The sequence below is a fragment of the Pezoporus flaviventris genome, unplaced genomic scaffold, assembly GCF_033815535.1.
Source record: "Pezoporus flaviventris isolate CSIRO_AGI_PZ_B2104156 unplaced genomic scaffold, CSIRO_AGI_Pfla_v1 ptg000093l, whole genome shotgun sequence".
NCBI lineage: Eukaryota > Metazoa > Chordata > Aves > Psittaciformes > Psittacidae > Pezoporus > Pezoporus flaviventris.
Window position 1 is genome coordinate 4,851,324 of NW_026892641.1, and position 15,021 is coordinate 4,866,344.

A 15,021-nucleotide genomic window follows, 5' to 3' on the forward strand; every position below is an offset into this window, starting at 1 on the left:
GCTCAGCCGCCACCTGCACTCTCTGGTGCCAGATGGAGCCCTGCGCAGGTTCATGGCACAGGTGGCTCGAGCCCTGCGCGAGGACTGTGGCCTGCCCCAGCTCCAGCAGGCCTGCGCCGAGATGGTCTCGAGGACGGAGCTGCTCCTGAAGCTGCTGAGTGAGAGGCAGCATGACCCGGAGCCCTCTGACCTCCTTGAGCAGTGTGTGCGGGAGGAGGATGCCGGCACCTCTCGTCCCCATGCCCAAGTCCAGGCCGGGGAGATGGGCAGTGAATCTGCAGAGACGGTAGGAGAGAACGGGGCATGGCTGCATGTGTGTGTCTGGGCAGTGGGGTATGGAAGGGGCCTCCCTTCCCTCCCCGCTCCTCTCCTCCCTGATGCACTCTCCTTTTCTCCCAGGAGATGGCCAATCACACCTTTGACCGCTGGCTGCCGCCGGTGCTGGCGCTCTCGCTGTTACTGACCCTCATCACGTCCGTTGCTCTCCTGGTGCAGTGCTGTTTCAAGGTGAGCCAAAGACTCGTTTGCCAGAGCGCTGCCAGCCAAACCCTGGGGCTGGAGAGCACAGGGGCGGGGGGGGGGTTGCTCCCACAGTGCTCATGGGGCCCGGGTGCTGCTGCGGATGCCTGTGGATGTGCTGGCGAGCACAAAGGATGTCTTCCCAGACTTGGAGCTCATTGTGGTACCCCACACTGGAGCTTGGAGGTGTTCAGAGCTGCTGGGAGCAGCTTGTCCTGGCTCCTGCTGGCAATGCTGGTGCCGAGTTCAGCTCTTGTTCCATGTAGGAACTGCTGAGGGTTTCCTTGATGTTGCTTCCTTGGCTATATCCTTAGATGCTATTTCCTTGCTGTTATTTTCTCGGCTATTATTTCCCAGCTCTTATTTCCTTGATGTTCATAGAAGCATAAACTCACCGAGTGGTTTGGGTTGGGAGGGAGCTTAATGCTCACTCAGTTCCAACTCCCTCTCCAACGGGTTTTGTGACATTGCTGTTATGTCCTTGCTGTCACTTCAGATATCCCAGAAGCTGGTCAGGGGTTCCTGGTGCCCATGTGTCAGCAGAGAAATGGCTTTTGCTTGCCCCACAGGCACCCTGAACCCCAGCGTGATGCTCCTTATTCATGGAGCAGGATAGAAGTTCTTCGAAGTCACCAATAAAACTGTTGGGTTGTTCGTTCTGCCCGTGTCCTGTGAGTTGATGGACGCACGCATGCGTGTGTCTGAGCCTCTGTGTGTGTGCACGCAAACGTGATAAACACATAGATGTATTGGCTTTCGCAAATCATAGGTGTGGTTATGTGGGGATAACTGTACCAGTTTACAGTAACAGACACAAAGCTCGCTAAAGACACAAGATTAGACAACAAGTTAAAAAGGGCCAGAACTCTTGAGCGAAACGGAGTCACATAGCAAAAGAATTCGTAAAAGAAAGACCCGGGGGAGGGGTGGGGGGGGTGGGGGGGGTGGGGGGTGGCGGGGATTGATATAAGAAAAGCTGGTGCCTGGAAAACATAAAGTACTTTTTATCTTAACTTAGGTTGTAGAAAGAGAACAATGTTTATGTTGTAAGTCTGTGGAATGTAGTGGCCCCACTAAACATGAGTGAATTGTTTCACACTAGTCTTCCAAAGTAACCCGCGCCTTGGGGATAAAATGGGAATTGGACGCCCCACGGCATCCTCAAAGCTCGGGAGGAGTGGAAAAATTAATCAAACCTTGAAACAAACGTTAACTAAACTAATGATTGAGACCCAAATGTCCTGGGTAAAGTGTTTGCCTTTAGCATTTTTACGAGTTCGAACACAACCCAGATGGGCTTTAGGGATATCTCCTTATGAAATGACGTTTGGATTACCTTTTCTGACAACTCAAAAGGAGACTGCTACTTATGAGGGAGGAGAGGCGAGTATCAGAAGATACAGCACCACGATAGCTCAGACTCTGGAACACTTGAGATTCAAAGGACGGATTCCCTAGTCGACGCCTCTAGACTTTAAAATTCATCACATTAATCCCGGGCAGTTGTAGCACTGGGAGGGCCGTTAACAGCCGGAGCCGTTGAAGCTCTTCCCCCAGGTGTGTGTGCTCGCACACGTACGTGCCTGCGCGTGAGAACACGCATGCAGCACCCGAGTGTGCGCGTGGGGGAGCGTGCCTGGTCGGGTCCCTTCCGGCGGCTCCCAAAAGAGCTCACTCTGGAGCCAGGAGAACTTCAGTTGCTTTTTTTAAAGCAACCGGGAGAGCTCAGCACTGTTTTCCATCCAGCCATCTCCAAGCCCGAGCACCCCTGATCCCACCAGTGAAACACTGCGATTGGGGAGGAGAATATCCCAGCGCGAGGCTGGAGAGGTCTGCTCCTTCCGACGTTATTTGCCAGCCCCGGGCACCAGGGGAAGGAGAATGCACCTTCAGTTAAAGATGATGCAGGGAGGGGAGAGAGAAAAGGAGAGGATAAAGAGAACACGTGATGCCCCGGATTCAATCAGCCAGAAGCAAGGAGGTAGGTGCTGGTGCCCTCTCATTTTTAGATTCAGAGATTTGAGGGCCAGAGGGGACCGTGATGATCATCTGGCCTGACAGTCTGTATTATGTAAAAGCCACTTGAAGCCAGACAGTGCCACCAGCTTTTTAGAAGCAACAGCAAGCACTGGGGAGCTTATAAAGACTGTGATTCTCCCAAGGTAGAGGGATGTGGGAATGCCAGCACATCCCAGGTACAGAGGAGGCCAGATACATCCACCCCAGTGGGTACCATCTGAACAGGCAATAGCACCAGGGGAAAGAAAACATCGTTTCCCTTCTGTGCCAGGCAATTCCTTTGCCTAGCAAAGAGGGATAAGCAAGCACGGAGGAAAAAAAAAGCCACCCCTTCCTTGTGTTTTCCTTTTGAACCTTGCCTGGAAAAGGGATCCCAGCCCCGGGGTGTCTCTTGGCTGCTTTTGGTGTTTGCATCCCCCGGGGTGTCTCTTGGCTGCTTTTGGTGTTTGCACCCTCTGGATCCTGAGCATTCCCAGAAAGCCCGAGGAGCACCCGTCCCTCTTGCCAGGCCTGATCCACAGGCCACAAGCTTTTCATGCAGCCTTTGTCTGTACAGCACCTCCAATCCCCAGCTCGATGGGGATGGGATGCTCCCACCACTCTCTTGTGTCCCCAGACCCTCAGAACCATCTCTCTCCCTGGCTTCCACGCTCCCTGGGATGCTTCTCCACCACCCTGATCTTTCCTGGGAGCAGTCACCAACTGCTGTTCCAGGTCTTCCTTGGGCTTCCCAGGGGTCCCAGCCCGAGCTCCACCACGTGTTCTCCTGCTCAGCTCCTCACAGCGCAGCCAGTCCATGCCCCCAGCAACAAATGTACCTGCCCCGAGCATCCTCTCTTGCCTGCCTACCGCCTTCCCGCCCCCAGCGAGCCCTCTCATGTGCACTGAGCATCACGCATTCCCTGGGAATGGAGGTGGCGGATGGGGAGGGGTCAGCTCCCGCCATGGGCACTCCGGGTTCCCATTTCAATGGCACTTGAACTGGAGGGTGTGTGCAGGGCTGAAAGGCTCCCTATTAAATTGCCAATCTGATCACGTGCTGCCGGGATGTGGCCGTAGCTAAGCAGCAGCACCACCCCACAGCCGCTTCTTGGCTGGTGACTCCGCTGCTGGCTGCTCCTTGGAGTGCCCCCAAAGGAAGGAGCAACCAGCCACAGCACCCCAGGAAGGGTGAGGGGCAGAGCCAGCTCTGCGCAGCCCCGGGCACCACCCCACTAAAGGCTTTGGTACTCGATGCCCAGCTTGGGGGGGTCACAGCACGAAGCTGTCCCGCCTGCAGGTGCCCCCAGCACTTGAGAGTGTTCAAGGCCACGTTGGACACAGGGGCTCGGAGCAAGCTGCTCGAGTGGAAGGTGTGGCTGCCCGTGGCAGGGGTTGGAACTGGAGGAGATTTAAGGTCCCTTCTACCCGAACCAGTCCGGGCTTCTAAGACCATGCTCCACACCCCAAGGGGTGGCACCGCCGAGCTCGGGCCCACACCACCGCTCCCGGTGCGGCCCCGCGGGATCCGCGCCCGAAGGCAACGGGCCCCGAGGGTGCTGGAGCGGAAGCGGAGCTGCCGCGGGTTCCGGCCGGGGCAGGGAGCGCCGCGCCTCAGCCCCGCGGCACCAAGGGGTCCGGTGCCTCCGGATGAACCCAGCGGTTACGGCCCAAAAGCGTGCTCTGCCCCGCAGCGCCCGCTCCCGGCACCGCCCGGAGCTCGGCCCGGGCATCCCCGCGCGCAGAGCGCAGCCGAGGCGGAGGAACAGCAAAGGGGCGGGGCGGGGCGGGGCGAGCGGCTCCGCCCGAGCTGGGGAGCGGCAGCGCGGAACCACGGCCCGGCGCAGTGCGCGTGCGCCGCCCGCAGGTGAGCACGGAGCAGCGCGCCTCCAGACGGAAGCACCCCCCGGGCAGTGGCGGCGCGTGCCCGCGGGACAGAGCGGCCCCGAGCGGAGACACCGCGCTGCCAGCGCAGCGCCCGGCTCTCTGTGGTACACGTGCGACGCTCTGGCCGCAGGCGTGCCTCTCTGTGGTAGAAGGTGCGCTCTAGCCGCCTTGCTGTGGTGCATGCGCGGTGCTCTGGCCACAGGCCTGCGTCTTTATGGTGCTGGTAACGGCTCCACGGCCCGTTCAAGTTGTCAAGCAGGTATGCTTTTTATTCAGCGCTGAGACGCACGGGGATAATTCCTCAAAGTCACGCGTGCCTCAGTGTTGTTTCCCTCTGCGTTTATTCTCTCAAGTTACATATACTCGTAAGGTTGCGCAATACGCCTGTACCTATCCCCGCTTTGTACTAGAATGAGCTAGAAGGTCCTTTGCGCCTGTGCAGTGCCCCCTCTGGTCATGGGCAGGCCCTCAAGATGAAGTAACTGAGTCTTCCTCCTGTGGGTAGGGGCCTTCAGGATGAAGTAACTGAGTCTTCCTCCTGTGGGTAGGGGCCTTCAAGATGAAGTAACTGAGTCTTCCTCCTGTGGGTAGGGGCCTTCAAGATGAAGTAACTGAGTCTTCCTCCTGTGGGTAGGGGCCTTCAAGATGAAGTAACTGAGTCTTCCTCCTGTGGGTAGGGGCCCTCAAGATGAAGTAACTGAGTCTTCCTCCTGTGGGTAGGGGCCCTCAAGATGAAGTAACTGAGTCTTCCTCCTGTGGGTAGGGGCCTTCAAGATGAAGTAACTGAGTCTTCCTCTTCCGGAACTTTTCGCCTTTTAGTCTTCACGTATGGCCTGTGGGTTTGGTCGGGGTCCCAGCCATAAACCATCTGCTTCTCCCCCTTCAGGCGTCTGCTTTTCCTTATCAATAGCTGCTTATCAGTAGAATCAGTCTGCTTTTCCTTGTCCATAGAACCAGGTGTCTGCTTTTCCTTTTCAATGGTTAGTGCCTTTGTTCTGCTTAGTAGGCGTGAGAGGTACAGACAATACTAACGCCCCTGTACGTTGGTTAACCCTGTATCAATCCCCCCTTTTTCTACAAAATTAGTTAATTCTTTTACTGTGTGATTTATGACAGAGCTATCCGTGTTCCTTCTATCGATTTATGAAGTGATTTTGATATACACTGTATTATGCCAGGTACAGTCATTAAAATGAGTAGTCCTATAGCTAAGATTAGAAGGCCTCGTTTAAGTATTTCCCGGAACCGTCCAGTCACTCCTAGGTTATTTAGCCATTCAAGGCTTCTGGCCAATCTGAAAAGGTGTCCGTTAGTACCAACAAATGTCTGTACCCCCTTTTTCTGTCCTTTTGCAAATTCTGTCGCAACGTTTTATATGCTGCCGTTACCATCCAGAGTCTTTTTGAAATAGTTTCCTGTTTCTACTTGATATTTAAATTTCATTTCTTTTTTCAATCTTCATCGTTTATCATAGATCGTTTACAGTTTCAGGAAGAAAATTTTGTTATACCACAAGCAATCTGTATTAAAACAATTATCATTCCTGGCACCGGTTGCCTTAACCAGGAGAGATCAGGTAACCATGAAGGTAAGTTTTTCTACATTTCTTCAAACCCCCAGGAGGTATTGTCCTTGGCCATTTTCTGAAATCTTTTAGTTTGTTTCCAGATTTCCTCCTGATCTGTTTCAGGAACAGCAATTTTCATTGATTCTTGTTCCACTTGGATTATATCAGTGGTTTTACTTTCTGTTTCCTCTATGGTTGCTGAGATATTTATGACTGCCTTTTCTAATTCCCTTACTCCCAAAGATGGAATTAGCCATCTCACAAAACTACGAAATTAGCAAAACTTCTAACCCAGGTTCCGAGATGGGGTATCACAGCACCTAAGGTGCATGCCCCCTTCCAGTTGGGGGGAGGGTCTTATAAGTACTTTCTCCACATAACCAATGCCATCCTTTCCCTTCAGGAACGGGCCACCACTGAACCACAATACCATATATTAATAGTGTGATTGCAATTTGAATAGTGACTTACACCTGTGGCATTTAAACAAACCTCATACCCTGGTTCCTGGTGTCATACGTCTTCGTACACAGGTATAATATTCTTTGCTTCGATTAGGATTAACTGTGCCAAATGTTAGGTTTGTCCGTGAGATAGTGTTAGAAATTGGAACTCCAGTTAATGGAAGGCCCTGCTCTTCTCCTGATTCAGGCAACTGTGCACACAGCCAACAGTCACTACAATTAACAACTTTAGTAACATTCTGCATTAATTTCAGGTATAAGTATTAGTCCCAAGCTGGTATGTCAGTTATCACATAAATCCAAATTATGACTGCTATCATTTCATATGCGAGGGTCCTGAAGGTTCAATCCGCCATGTCTTCTCTGGTTCTGGTGCTTTCTTTATTCTTGCAAGCAGGTTGTTCCTTTATCTTCTCTGCTGTAAAGGTGGTCAGTATTATTGGATATGGTCTGCTCCACTTCTCCTGTAGAGGATCTCCTGAAAAATTCTTAACGTAAACCCAGTCTCTGGATCTAAAAGGGTGAGTCGGATAATCCGTGCCTCTCACTCTTGTCCTCAGTATTCTCTTATTTCTTCTGATTGTTTTCCCAGATTGACCAGAAATTTTAGGAGATAGCCTTCTCCCACTTTCAGAAGACTTTCTCCTTTAAACTGGGACTGATACGGTCTTCCACATAAAATTTTATATGGGATAGCCTCGTCTTTCGACCGAGGTTTAGTTCAAATTCTTAATAGAGCCAGCGGTAAGGCTTGGTATCAATATCTTGACATATTTTATTAATCTGTTGTTTGATCATCTTTTCTACTTGCCCGCTGGCCTGAGGCCTGTAAGGAACATGTAGTTGCCAATCAGTTTCTAATTTTTGCTAATTTCTTGTCATTATTTTGCACCAAAGGGCGAGCCTCGGTCGGAAGAAATTGCCTCTGGTACTCCAAAACAAGGTAGTATACTGTTTAACAATGTCCCAATTACTTGTCTTGTATTATTTATTCTACAAGGGAATGCTTCTGGCCACCCTGAAAAAGCATTCGTTAACACCAACAAATATTGGTCTCGGTAATTCAGAAAAATTTATTTGCCAGTGCTGTGCCGGATAACTTCCTCCCCAGTTGTACCAATTTGATTTCTATTTTCAATTTTAGGATTATTCTTGAGACAGGGCTGACATTGTCACTAATTGAACTATGTTCTATAGATTCCTTCCTGCAATTTGTTCATCTGAGTATTTATACAAAGAGTTGCTAGCTACCTCAATGAGTTTTATTACGTTCCTCCTGAACTAGCTTCCAGAGTTGGTTATAGGGGATCGCAGTCCGCCCATCAGGTATCTGAACCCAGTCTTCTTTGTTTTCCTCTCCTTTGAGATCTCCAATCAATTTTCTATCCTCCTTTGAATATCTAGGTTTAGATTTCTCAATTGTTAATTTGCCATCAGGGATTAAGGGAATGAATTTGGATTGTTGAAATTGGCCAAATTTCACCTTGTTGATACCCTCGGCAATGCATAATACCTACTTCCTCAGGTAGCTGAACAGCTTTCAGTAGTTGTAACATGTGTAATCTGTTTCTCCTGTGTGTTCAGAGGTGCTCGTTCTTTCCAGATGGCGCCCTGTGCATGGACCACACCAAATGCGTATTTAGAATCAGTCAAAATATTTATCCTTTTGTCTTTAGACAATTCCAGGGCACCTTCCAGGTTTCTTTCAAATCTGGTCGGCTTGAATATAGTTTCATATAGTGGCCAAGCAGTCGTGTGTTAATAGTTGCTGGATTCACAACATTAGTGACCACAATTTCTATATCATCGTGTTGCACAAGGGTGGCCTGGTATTTTAAAAAACATGCGGGAGATAAGCAGTGGGCTTCTTTCTGTTCCAGGAATGCTGATACAACATGGGGCACTAGCACAGTAATTTTCATTTTTTCTTTTTCTTTCTTTTTTTTTTTTTTTTTTTTCCCCAAGGTGAATTTGCGAGCCTCTTCAATATTCGTGACAACTGCTGCCACAGCTCTTAGGCATCCGGGCCATCCTTTGCTCGCTTCATTCAGCTGTTTTGAAAAATACACCACTGCTCTCTTACAGGGTCCTCGTTTCTGAGTAAGGACCACCAAAGCTATTTCCTGTTCTTCATAGGAATATAGCCAAAAGGATTTAGTCACATCCAGAAGTCAGAGCTGCAGCTCTCATTAGCTCTGGTCTTTAAATTTCTAGAGGGGTTTCTTTTAACAGTTCATATAGGGGTCTTACCAGAACACCATCATCATGCATCCAAAGTCTGCATCATCCAGTCATTCCCAGGAACATCTGGACCTCCTTGATGGTTGGCAGTCGTGGAGTTTGACAGATGGCTTCTTTTCTAGCCGTTCCAAGTTTCCTCTGTCCTCCTGTTATTTCATATCCTAGGTAGGAAAGTCGGGTTTGGATTAGTTGGGCCTTTTGTCTGGTTACCCAGTAACCATTCAGTCTCAGAAAATTCAATAGTCCCACCATCCACTGGACACATTCTTCCTTTGTTTCTGTGGCAATTAATAGGTCATCCACATATTGTAACAGAGTCCCCGTCTGAGTGGGTGGTTTGCATGATCCTAGTTCCAGTGCTAACTGATTTCCAGAAATCGTTGGACTGTTTTAAACCCTTTAGGTAATATTGTCCCAAGTTAATTGGGTTTTCTTTACTGTGTCAGGTTGTTCCCATTCAAAAGCAAATAAATTCTGGTTTTCTTTGGCCAATGGTAAGCAAAAGAAAGAGTCCTTTAAATCCAAGACGGCAAACCATTTCTGATTCAATTTAGTCAATAAGGTATACGGATCAGTTATTACTGAATATCCTCTACAAATTTGTTGATTCCTGAGATCTTGAACCAGTCTGCAACTTTTCTTTACTGGCAAGATAGGAGTATTATATTCCAATTCACATTCAGTTAAGAATTTCTATTTTAATTCCCTCTCTGGCAATTTTAGGGGATATTGTTTTATTCTAATTGGGCAGGCCCCTCTTTTGATTTCTGCTTTAACAGGCAAAGTATTTTTTGCCTCACCTGGAATTTCAGATGCCCATACTCCCAGCTATACCTGGATTGAGGATTTCTTCTATTTCAGGGAGGTCCTCCTGCTCGCTTTTTCTGTTGAATTAAAGATAAACTCAAAACTGCAATTAATTGATTTTTAACTCTTAATTCCATTTTGCCTTCTTTAAATGTTGCTTCTTGCCCTAATAAAGATTTTGGAGAATTTAGCATGCATAAAAATTTTAATTTTTTATTCCTATTTGTTTTCCCAATTTGTACTTTAAGGGTTTCAGAAAGAATGCCTCTTTATGCCTTTTTTTTTTTTTTCGGTTTGTTTTTTTTTCTTTTCCTTGGTGGCCAGTAGCTCCCACGTCTGTAACAAATTCTTTTCCCTCTGAATGAACGCCGAATAAGTTGCTCCTGTGTCCACTAAAATTCCACTTTATTTCCTCTAGACCCTAGCTTTAATTTAACCAGTGGATCTGCTAGGGTAGATTCCCCAAGTCCCTTGTCAGCCTAGTTCCAATTCAGCCGCCGGAGCGACCCCATGGCACTCCTCCCCCCCCCCCCCCCTCCCCAGCCCCGGGCAGTCTCACTTCCAACGTCCAAAACTCCCCACAACACACACACCAGTCCGGTCCCATAGGAGAAGAACCCACTTCCCCCACCTTTGCCCGACATTCCTCCTCCACCAGTTTCAAGGCATTCAACAACCCCTCAGTCCCGTCTGTTCCCACTTGTTTGCCTGCCCCGTGCTCAAACACAGGAGCTGCGCAAGCTCCCCGTCTTGGTTTCCCCCCCTCCCCGTTTTTTTTTTACAGCTGCTCACCCTGCTCTGCTGGGGTTACAGATGCCTGCCTCTGCAACAGTACTTCTGGTTTCATGTGAATGTGCTGCTTGTTGCCAGTGACAGCAATTTCCTCCTCCTTACCAAGATCTGATAGGACAGATAGAGAGGGTGCTCCTCTCGGAGGTACCTGTGATATATTATTTTCCTCTTTATTTCATTCCCCCAATATCACAGGCTGAAAAACATCTCTCCAGCTTAGCTTTCTGTGCTTCTCTTAACAAATCCTGTAACCCGCCATCTTGCCAGTCATCTAATTTCTCCAGCTTTGGGGGTTTTTTTTGTTTTGTTTTTGTTTTTGTTTTAATGTCTCTCCGTGATCGTGCCACAAATTGAGGTTTTAAAAGCGCTTCTCTTACTGGGGAAGCTGGATCCACTCCAGAATACATTTGCAAGGTTTTCCTTAATCTTTCTAACCAATCAGTAGGAGACTCATCCTTCTCCTGATGCTCACTAAAAGCTTTATTAATATTCTGTCCCCTTGGAACTGCTTCCCTAATTCCCTGTATTACAATCTCTCTCAAGTCTGTCATGCTTTGCCTGTCGTGGCCACTCTGATTATTCCAATAGGGATTCTGATTAGGCCATTTTTGCTCTCCGGGAGGACCCTGTTGATGTCATCTCTTTGATGTTCCTCATTCCGGCTTGCCTAATCGTAGATTTTCCTTCCGCAGTAAATAATATTCCCAATATTGACTGCATCTCCTCCCAGGTATAAATATTAGGACCTAAGAACTGGTCCAATGGTTCAGAAACCCCCAAAGGGTCGTCTAATAACCGACCCGTCTCCTTTTTGAAGGCTCTTACATCGCTCGTATTCAGGGGTACTGCTACAAATCCAATCCCCCCTCCATTTCCTCCCATCGGCACCTCTCGGAGGGGAAATAGAGTTTCTTTTTCTTTTGTTTCCTCCTGAAAATTTTCATTCTCCTGTATTTTTATTTTACTTCTGGTGCGACTGGAGGGAGGGGAGGATGGGGGAGCCGACGATCGGGTGGTATCGGTGGGTAAGCACCTTCCCGATCACCTCTCGAGTCCCGCCCTCGATAAGGGGGTGGTAAATTATCTAAAGGCTCCCGTGATGATTTATTTGGTTTATTCACCTTGCCTTTCTTTTCTTTCAAGGGAAATAACGAAACCCTTATAGATGACCTTTCCATGGTTTTCCTCCTGTTGCTGGGGTCTTACGTTCCGGTGAAGAAACGTGTTAAAAAGTTATTGAATTCCTTGGTAATGCATTAACAGGGGATGTCTATCACAAGCTTAACCACCATCTTAGCCCTCCTAAATTCCATTTCTTCTATAGTTACTTACTCAATACACAAGTTTCACCTCATCCTGTGACAGGATGTATCTCTCGATTACCTAAGCCCCTGAAGGCATTCAAGCAGTTAAAGTACCCCTTTAATTAGCAAAGCGTTTGAGACATTGGAGTAGTTAAACAAAGCACCCCTTGAAGTAACAAAGCGTTTGATTAAGAAGGATTATTCCTTTGTTTCTTCTTCTTTTCCATCATTGTATTGACAGGAAAATCTAATCATTCTTATACATTCTACACAGGATACAATGATTTCAAGGGCAGCGTCCGCTCCGGGGGTGCCGGGACCGAGTCCGGGAGGAGCCGCGGAGCGCCCCTGGGAGCGCTGCAGCCGCCCGGGCCCCGCCGCGGCCTCACTCCGCCTCTCCCCGCCGCAGCGCAGGTAACGGCCGTGCCCCGGGCGCACGCGGGGCTCGAGGCTTCAGCCCCTGCCGAGGAGGGACCGGGGCTCTCGGCCGCGGCAGCTCCGGCAGAGCCCGTGCGCTCCCGCCCGCGGCAAAGACAACCCCTGCGGGCCGGGCCGGGCCGGGGCGGGGCAGTGGCCGCGAACAGGAGCGAGCTGCGGGAGGTGCCCCGAGAGCCGGCTCTTTGTGGGGCAGGAAACGACGCGGAGGTTGCTCGCGTTCGGCTGCGCCCACGAAGGCTTCGCTGGAAGCAGCGGAGGAGCTCCGAGCAGGAGGGTGCGGGAAGCGGGGTCTGGAGCCGGCGCTCGCTGCTGAGCGTCGGGCGAGCAGGTTCTTCCCTTCGCTGCTAGGGCAGCGCAGCGGCTGAGGATGGAGCTGCCGGGTGTGGGGTGCCTTTAACGGCTTCTGAGTTTCCGAGCGTTGCCCGCGGGGGAGGGCTGGAGGGGACTCTGGGTCCTGAGCGCTCAGCCCTAACTCGGTGGCTGCCCAGGAGCTGCTTCCCAGCGCGGGGCTCAGCCCCTGGCTCGGCCCCTTTGCTCCTGGGCACGAGGTGGCAGTAGGGGAGCGAGGAAGAGCCGTAAACTGGCAGCAACGGGAGCCTGGCTTAGGGGGGTGTGTGTGTGTGTGTGTGTGTGTGTGTGTGTGTCTGCTCCCACAGTGCTCATGCTGCTCCTGAGGACATCCCGCTTGGAAACACTGTGAGTGTGCGGTGGCTGGCTCCCACCTCCAGCAAATCCCAGCTGCTGGGACAAAGGGTCTGTGTGGGGAACAAACCCAGCACCACAAAACTGTCCATTGGCACACAGGGAGCGAGGGGAAGTTTCCCAGAGCTGCAGCAGACACTGAAGCAGACCCCTGAGGCGTTTCTGTGCGCCACCTGGGTTGGAGTCGCTGCCCTGGGTCGCGATGCTGAGTGTTTGTGCACAGCCTCTGTTCTTTAGCAAGCTGTCCATCGACATGGCCTGCTGCCTCTGCCAGCACAAGCACAGCACTGAGACCCCGTGCAGGACCCTCAGCTTCGACTGCATGAGCGTGTGCAACAGCACTGTTCCCCGCTGCGGTAACTGGCCCACAGCCCTGCCCATGTCCCCCAGCTGTAGTGAACCTTCTGAGCCTGTGTCTGGCAGAAAGCTTCTTGTCACTGAAGTGCTCTTGGTGTGTTACAGCTCCCCTGGCAGAGACACCAGGGCTCCTAATGGGAGCAGCAGGTCCGTGTTGAATCTCCAGCCTAAGGAGCCTTCACTCAGGGAGCAGAGAACCGTCACGCTCACAGTTGCCTGGAGCCTGAGCAGCCCCGATGCATCAGCACCTTCCCCTCAGCAGCTCTCGAGGCAGGAGGGCAACACCGCCAAGGAGCTGATGCTGATGCTGCGGAGCATTCAGCACAGGGGCTGGAGCAGCTCTATTGACACCAGGAGGCTCTATTTCCTAGCAGAGGGGCTCGTGGCACAGCTAAAGAACAAGCTGCACAAGGCCATGAGCATCCTGACTGTGAAAAGCCCCAGCACAGCCCGGCCAGCTCAGAGGGACAAGGGGCACGAGGTGGCAGTAGGGGAGGGAGGAAGAGCCATAAACTGGCAGCAACAGGAGCCGGGCTTAGGCTTGACCCGCGCAGAGTCCACCTTACGGGAAGCAGTGCGGAGCTTGAACCTCAGCGACGTCCTCCCAGTCTCTAGTCACCAGAGAACACCCAGCCCTCCTACAGGACAGCCCCCTGCACAACACCCAACAGAGGACCCAAATCCCGACCGGTCTGGCAAGAGTCAGGATCATTCCGACCCCATGGGGCAGGCCAACACGCCTGATAGGATGGAGAATGAGGATAGCGCAGAAGATGAGGAGGAAGCACCATCCCGGACACCACCAGGACAGCGATGGGACAGTGGGCAGCGAGGGTGCAGAAGAAGAGCCCGCAGCAGCAGAGGGTAGAGCAGAGCAGAGACTGAGCACTATCCAGCATTTCTTCTACGCTCTGCTGGCCAAAAACTGCCCCCCTGCTGCCAGCAGCACACCAGAGGACACGGCTGCAGCAGAGCGTTCCTCTCTAGGCGGGAGACCACCCACCGCCCCTACAAGCACCACCACACAAGGGCAGCACAAGAAGCAGGAACCCCCGAGCCCAAGGGCACAGGGCAGCTCCAGGGCCCCGGGCGGCGCGGCCACGCGAGGACCCCCCTTTGACACCCTGCTCAGCCGCCACCGACACTCTCTGGAGCCCTGCCCAGGTTCATGGCACAGGTGGCTCGAGCCCTGTGTGAGGACTGTGGCCTGCCCCAGCTCCAGCAGGCCTGCGCCAAGATGCTCTTGAGGACGGGACTGCTCCTGAGGCTGCTGAGTGAGAGGCAGCGTGACCCGGAGCCCTCTGACCTCCTTGAGCAGTGTGTGCGGGAGGAGGATGCCGGCACCTCTCGTTTCCATGCCCAAGTCCAGGCGGGGGAGATGGGCAGTGAATCTGCAGAGACGGTAGGAGAGAACGGGGCATGGCTGCATGTGTGTGTCTGGGCAGTGGGGTATGGAAGGGGCCTCCATTCCCTCCCCGCTCCTCTCCTCCCTGATGCACTCTCCTTTTCTCCCAGGAGATGGCCAATCACACCTTTGACCGCTGGCTGCCACTGGTGCTGGCGCTCTCGCTGTTACTGACCCTCATCACGTCCGTTGCTCTCCTGGTGCAGTGCTGTTTCAAGGTGAGCCAAGGATTCGTTTGCCAGAGCGCTGCCAGCCAAACCCTGGGGCTGGAGAGCACAGGGGCGGGTGGGGGGTGCATGCTCTCACAGTGCTCATGGGGCCCCGGTGCTGCTGCGGATGCCTGTGGACATGCTGGCGAGCACAAAGGATGACTTCGCAGACTTCGAGCTCATTGTGGTACCCCACCCTGGAGCTTGGAGGTGTTCAGAGCTGCTGGGATCAGCTTGTCCTGGCTCCTGGTGGAAATGCTGGTGCCGAGTTCAGCTCTTGTTCCATGTAGGAACTGCTGAGGGTTTCCTTGATGTTGCTTCCTTGGCTATA

The 15,021-nt window shown here is 51.7% G+C and overlaps 1 protein-coding gene across 1 annotated transcript in view; it reads left to right on the plus strand.

Annotated features, from left to right (window-relative positions):
- Positions 1–15,021, plus strand: part of LOC133280930 (S-adenosyl-L-methionine-dependent tRNA 4-demethylwyosine synthase TYW1-like) — a 331,505-nt gene that overhangs the window by 132,045 nt on the left and 184,439 nt on the right. The window lies entirely within an intron of this gene.